General features: G+C 45.7%; 1 protein-coding gene across 3 annotated transcripts in view; it reads right to left on the reverse strand.

The window, feature by feature from the left end:
• Nucleotides 1-2,756, reverse strand: part of ninl (ninein-like) — a 126,557-nt gene extending 123,801 nt beyond the window's left edge. For 2 of the 3 annotated variants that reach the window (XM_073051500.1, XM_073051498.1), the window contains exon 1: nt 2,566-2,755. The gene's annotated coding sequence lies outside the window, so the exon portion shown is untranslated. Of the gene's footprint in view, nt 1-2,565 lie in introns of all 3 variants that reach the window. The other variant, XM_073051499.1, reaches the window with a different exon arrangement.
• Nucleotides 2,757-6,445: the final 3,689 nt, after the last annotated feature.

Below are 6,445 nucleotides of genomic sequence, written 5' to 3' on the forward strand. Positions count from 1 at the left end.
CTTTATCCTGAACACGAGATGTGTACATCTTAGGTCAACGTTATCTGGGCTTGGTTCCATCAGATAACCAAGCACAGGAAGGAACAATAACATCTCTCAGCTGCACGGGGCCCCCTGCCGCACGACTCCAGTGGCCTGGACCCCTTCTTTAGGCTTTGTCTGTGTGTGGAGTTTGAACTTTTATCCCCTCTGGCTGCGAGGGTTTCCCCAGGACGCTCCCATTTCTTCCCACATCCCTCGGACACGCTGCTTGTGGGTGCAGCGTCCGTCAGGGGAAGCAGGCAACGGAAGAATCAGGGAAGTTAAAGGGCACGGGGGAGGAGATGGACTGAGGGGATTGTTCTAAAGCCAAAAGCATCAATCCGTGGGATGACCCACCTCCTCTATGCTGCAAAGAAACTGTCGGCATGCCAAAAAACAGGGAGACATTAAAACAGGCCTCACTCAGAAGGCATTGCCACAGATGCAGCTGAAGGAGTATCTGAAATGAGGGCTGCAAAGTTTAACAGAAAGGATTCCAATGCTGTAAGAGGCAAAATTCCCAAAGATGAGTGGGGCGAGTGGGATGGGGGGGGGGGGGGGGCACAAAAGATGTCATTCAGAACTAAAGTCAGTTGTATACCTGCCAGAGATTAGAACTGACCAGAGTCCAGACTGTGGAGCACTTCAAAGTAAAGGAGGAGACATTCTATACATTGAATACATTCATTCCATATTTCTGGTGCAAATCAGAAACACTGTAGCCCCATTTGTTCTTCATTGACATTATGAAACAATACAAAATACAAAACCTTCAACTAGCTGAGTGTCTTTCAGTTTGCTATTTGTCAACTAACAATAGCTGTTACACCGGCAAGTCCGTCTAGTCATTATATCACGACGATAAAAAAAAATCATTTTATTAATAACTCCGTTTGCAAATAATCGACCAGAGTTTGTGTGGTTTCTGAAATTTCCCAAGAATCTTCGGTTTTGTGCCAAGATGCGCCCCTATTATCCAGGTCTTTGTATTATATTTTTGCCTGAGGTTTTATCTTCTGTAAAAGAAACATGCAGAGTCTTGCACATTCTTGCCAGCATTACTACTGATTGTGATTAGGAAGTTAAAGCCAGCAGATAGAGAGGTGTGGACGTTTCTTAATATATATTTAGATCAAGATATCCTACATGTTGTTTGCACAGTCAGATGAGCCCCGATACACACAGAGGACAATGAAATAAAAGGGTACTGTATTTTTTTTTAAAAAATTGATTCCGAAAAATGTAGAGTCAAAATTAATCACGACCTCAGAACAGAGGTGCACTTTACGCACAGTGAATGCAAACTTCATTCTTCATTTTTTTTTAAAAGCCACTGACAAGTAAGGGAAACATAATTTGTGACATGCCAGGCGGGAGATCGTAAATTTTACCAGCATGTCAACGCAGCAATGCTTGTGTTTGTACACTGTGTAACAAGAACTGTTTTCGCAAGACTTGACAACTTCGAAATACTGACTACCTACCGATCTATAGAGTGTTGCTGGGACCACAAGCACACGGGTTGATAGAGACACGTTTCTCCCTAAATGTATTTATTAGCAGTTAGTCCTCGCCTCGAAATAACTGCGGCGTTGAGCAGAAAAGCAAACTACTCCAGCAGCAGGAGCAGGGGACATAAATTATTCTCGAGAGAGTAAACTGGGTATATTTATACTGCCGCGTGTGATTAAACGTTATGTAGCTTCAAGGGACATACCGAAGTTACAGTAATAGTTCAGGATCACATCAAATAGCGCTTTTAATCTCACACAAATTACTGGGGTCCAGAGGACAACGGGGGTGGCTACGTTACTCTTCGTTGAAAATAGACGGATGCGTTGGGATGGTAGAGATGAGAGATGTTTATTATTATTGTGATTTCCCAATCTATATCGTCGCGGCCCCTCCACGGTAGTTGTTTAACTGCACCGCCCGAATGAAGAAGCTCATCGTTCTCATGCCTTCGAGGTGGTAACAGAAAGCAGAGCTAAGAGTAAGTGCTTGCCGCCACAGAGAAAGCGCCTTGCATTAAACAAACGGGGTGCGAGAGCCTCAACGATGTACATTCCTGATTAAAACTGTCTCCTGTGGGCGACTCCAAAGCACAAGGGAAACCGACCCAATAGCGCATCGAGAGTTGCGCTCAGAACAAGTCACAACAACCCCGTCTCCTTCTTGACTGGATCCCTGACTCATCCCAACAAACCCGAGCGCCACAACGCGTTCCACAGACATCGCCCGCCATTAGCACCCCATTGAATGGAAAGAGGGGAGGTAAAATATAAAACGCAGCTGCAACAGGAAAAAACTGCCCCTTTTTAAAAAGACCAAGATTTAAAACCCAAATCTCATGCAAAACAACGAGCACTAAAACCCTCTGTAAGTCACGACTTTTTTATGGCAGCGTGGATAACGCTTCACCATGGGAACCAAACCGACTCTCTCAAAGTAGAGTCGGACAATTAATAATTTTAAAGTGCACGCGGAAGCAGAATCTGTTAAACTCAAACTTTTAAAATAAATGTATGATTAAATTTACATTACCTCTCTCCCACTTCACCGTCTCTCTTTCAATGTCTCCCGGCTCGGTAGCGCTCGGCGGGCGGGGCTTTCTCTGCTTTTGTGTTGCGCCTCACCGTTCAATCGAACCGAGCTTGTTACCTCTGAACTCCCAACCAGCCGCTCGTCTTCCCACCGGCTTCTCCTCCTCCTCCTCCACCGCAGAAACCACCCTCCTCAAACTGTCTGTTCTTGATTGCAGCCCCTGCTGGCGTGGAGGAACAATTCTTGCCAAGGTCTTGATACTTACACGTGAGTATGTAACTACGGTTTTCAGTATTTGGCATTCGCTTTCAGGAATGAGTGGAATGCAATTACTGTAGTTTCTTTCAGTTGAGACATTAAATTAGGGCCCTATCCGCCTCTATAATGATATTAATGTAAATTAATTTACATATGAAATTGTTTATTAATTTACACTCAACTTCGACTGTCTCTGATCATCAGAAACTTATAGGGACAGAGGCAAAGGTCTTTGACAATGAAAACTCTCCGAAAGCCACTAGGGCTATACAGAACAGGCATCAGGATGCAGTTCTTGAGGCCTTGTCTGTGCTCGTAGGCTTGTCCACAATGGCTAGACCATAAGACTTAAAAGCAGAATGAGGCTATTCAGCCCATCGAGCCTGCCCCGCTATTCCATCATGGCTGATTTATTATCCATCTCAAACCCCACTGTCCTGTCTTCTCCCTGAAGGCTTTGACTTCCCCAGCGGACTCTCAGAGATTCACAGACCTGGGGCTCCGGCCAATGGACCTCGGCCTCCGGACTTCAAATGAATGACAAGAATCTTGAACTTGATCTGCATCTTGGAATTTTAAAAGAGGTGGTGGATACACTGGTTATCACTTTACAAAATTCCATAGATTCTCAAATGGTTTGCACAGTTTGGAATGTAGCAAATGTAACACCACTATTTAAGAAAGGAAGAAGAGAGGAAACAGGGAACCATGGCCAGTTATCCTGACATCAGTAACAGGGAAAATGCTGGTATCTTTGAAGAAGAGGTAATGGTTTCTTGGGAAATGGGGTCAGGCAGAATCAATGTGGGAGGGAAATGATGCTTTGCAATGTTCACTTTAGCTCCAGCTTTAGTGGCCATAATGTGTTTGGAGAGAGTTAGAATGGGGATCTGAGGCTTTGGCTCAAGAGTCATTGAAGTGCAGCACAGAAACAGGCCCTTTGGCCCATCTAGGGAGGGAGATGGGGAGTGGCATTACCATTCAGGCATTGTATCACAGTTGCAGAAAGGGAGAACATCTCGGCGGGATCGTCAAGTTAGTCAGCGTGGACGGCTGACAGATGGGAAGAGAGCAACCACTCTACTTGGGAGTATTCCACAGAACTCCAACGGAAACACTGAGGAACAGATTTTGGAAAAAAAGCAGGATGTTGCCATGAGTAATGTCAGCATCTCTAATGGCACCCCCTGAGTCAGAAGTTTTAGGTGGGGCAGAATTTATTAGCTGTGTCCAGGAAGGATTCCTGACAGGCTGACTAGAGGAGAGGTCACATTGGATCTGGTGCTCAGCAATGAACCTGGTCAGGTGACAGATATTTCAGTGGGCGAACAGTGGCCACAATTGTTCAGGGATAGAAGCAGATGGCATTTAATTGGGGAAGGGTGAATTATGACGCTATTAGGCAGGGCTTGGGACCATAAACTGGGAACTACACTCATTTGGTGACACGTTTATCTTGTTATTTCATGCTCGTTGCTTATTACATTTGCACAGTTTGTTGTCCATTGATCCTGTTTACAGTTACTGGTCGATAGATTTGCTAAGTATGCCCGCTGCAGAAGAATCTCTGGGTTGTATGTGGTGACATGTTTGAACTCTGATAATAAATTTTACTTTGACTTTGAGATGACTGTGCCTCTGGGCTTTGCATCCTCACTAGTCATTGGAATAGTATCAGAAGATTGGGGATGGCAATTATTCCTTTGTTCAATAAAGGTAATCCTGGAAATTATAGACTAGGATTGGGCAAATTATTGAAAAGGATTGTTAGAAACAGGATTTATAAGCATTTGGGGAAGCATAGTCTGTATGTATGCTTTGTGAGGGGCAGGTCATGTCTCGTGTCAATTGAATTCTTTGAGGTAGTGAGGAACAAATTAATGAAGATAGGGTAGTGGATGTGGGGTATATGGATTTTAGTAAGGCCTTCATCTAGGTTGCCCATCAGAAGTTTATTCAGAAGATCAGGAGGCTTGCGATCCAGGGAAACTTGGCTGCATGGCTTGCCCACAGAAGGCAGAGGGTGGTTGTAGATGAATGCATTCTGCCTGGAGGCCGATGACCAATGGCGTTCAATAGGGATCTGTTCTGGGACCCCTACTCTTGTGATTTTTATGGATGACCTGGATAAGGAAGGGTGGGTTAGTAAGTTTGCAGATGATGCGAATGTTGGTGGTGATATGGACAGTCATAGGTATTGATGGAAACATCTCTAACTCCATCACACTGAGCACCAGAGTTGCATCCTCAGCTCACTGCTGTTCACGTCGCTGACGCACGACTGCACTCCTGGATTTAGTTTAAACCACATCATCAAATTTCTGATGAGGCAACAGTGGCCTCATCAACAGCGATGACGAGGCGGTGTACAGAGAGGAGGTAGGGCAGTTGGTAGAATGGAGTAGATGCAATAACTTGAGCCTCAGTGTGGACAAGACCAAAGAGATGGCTGTGAGCTTGAGGAAGCTGCAGGACTGACGGAGAGAGTTAGGACCATCGTGTTTCACTGGACGGACAATCTCGCCTACTTCCTCAGCACTATCTCAAGTAAGCACAGCAGCATCTCCAGTTCCTAAGGAGATTAAGGCAAGTAAGGCCCTGCCCATCATCCTGACCAACACTTAGAGTTTCCTGACCAACTGCATCACCATCTGGTACAGACATTGTCAGGCATCTGACTGCAAGAGCCTACCAGGGATTATGAAGACCGCTGAGAGGATCATCGGGGCCTCTCTTCCACCCATCAGAGATATCTGTCTGGAGCACTGTGTATGCAGGACCCTTGTCTGCTGACCCACGACTGTGCTGCAACACACAGCTCGAACCACATCATCAAGTTTGCCGATGACACCACCACGGTGGGTCTCATCAGCAAGAACGATAAGTCAGCATACAAACAGGAGGTGCAGCAGTTAACGGACTGGTGCAGAGCCAACAGCCTGTCTCTGAACGTGAACAAAACAAAAGAGATGGTTGTTGACTTCAGGAGGGCACGGAGCGACCACTCCCCACTGAACATCGACGGCTCCTCGTTAGAAATCGTAAAGAGCACCAAATTTCTTGGTGTTCACCTGGCAGGGAATCTCACCTGGTCCCTCAACACCAGCTCCATAGCAAAGAAAGCACAGCAGCGTCTCTACTTTCTGCGAAAGCTGAGGAAAGTCCATCTTCCACCCCCCATCCTCATCACATTCTACAGGGGTTGTATTGAGAGCATCCTGAGCAGCTGCATCACTGCCTGGTTCGGAAATTGCATCATCTCAGATCGCAAGACCCTGCAGCGGATAGTGAGGTCACCTGAGAAGATCATCGGGTCTCTCTTCCCGCCATCACGGACATTTACACTACACGCTGCATCTGCAAAGCAAACAGCATTATGAAGGACCACAAACTCTTCTTCCTCCTGCCATCTGGGAAAAGGCACTGAAGCATTTGGGATCTCACGACCAGACTATGTAACAGTTTCTTCCCCCAAGCTATCAGACTCCTCAATACCCAGAGTTTGGACTGACACCAACTTACTGCCTTCTACTGTGCCTTTTGTCTTGTTTATTATTTATTGTAATGCCTGCACTGTTTTGTGCACTTTATGCAGTCTTGAGTAGGTCTGTAGTCTAGTGTA

This window comes from Hemitrygon akajei, chromosome 7, assembly GCF_048418815.1.
Source record: "Hemitrygon akajei chromosome 7, sHemAka1.3, whole genome shotgun sequence".
In the NCBI taxonomy this organism is placed as follows: Eukaryota; Metazoa; Chordata; class Chondrichthyes; order Myliobatiformes; family Dasyatidae; genus Hemitrygon; species Hemitrygon akajei.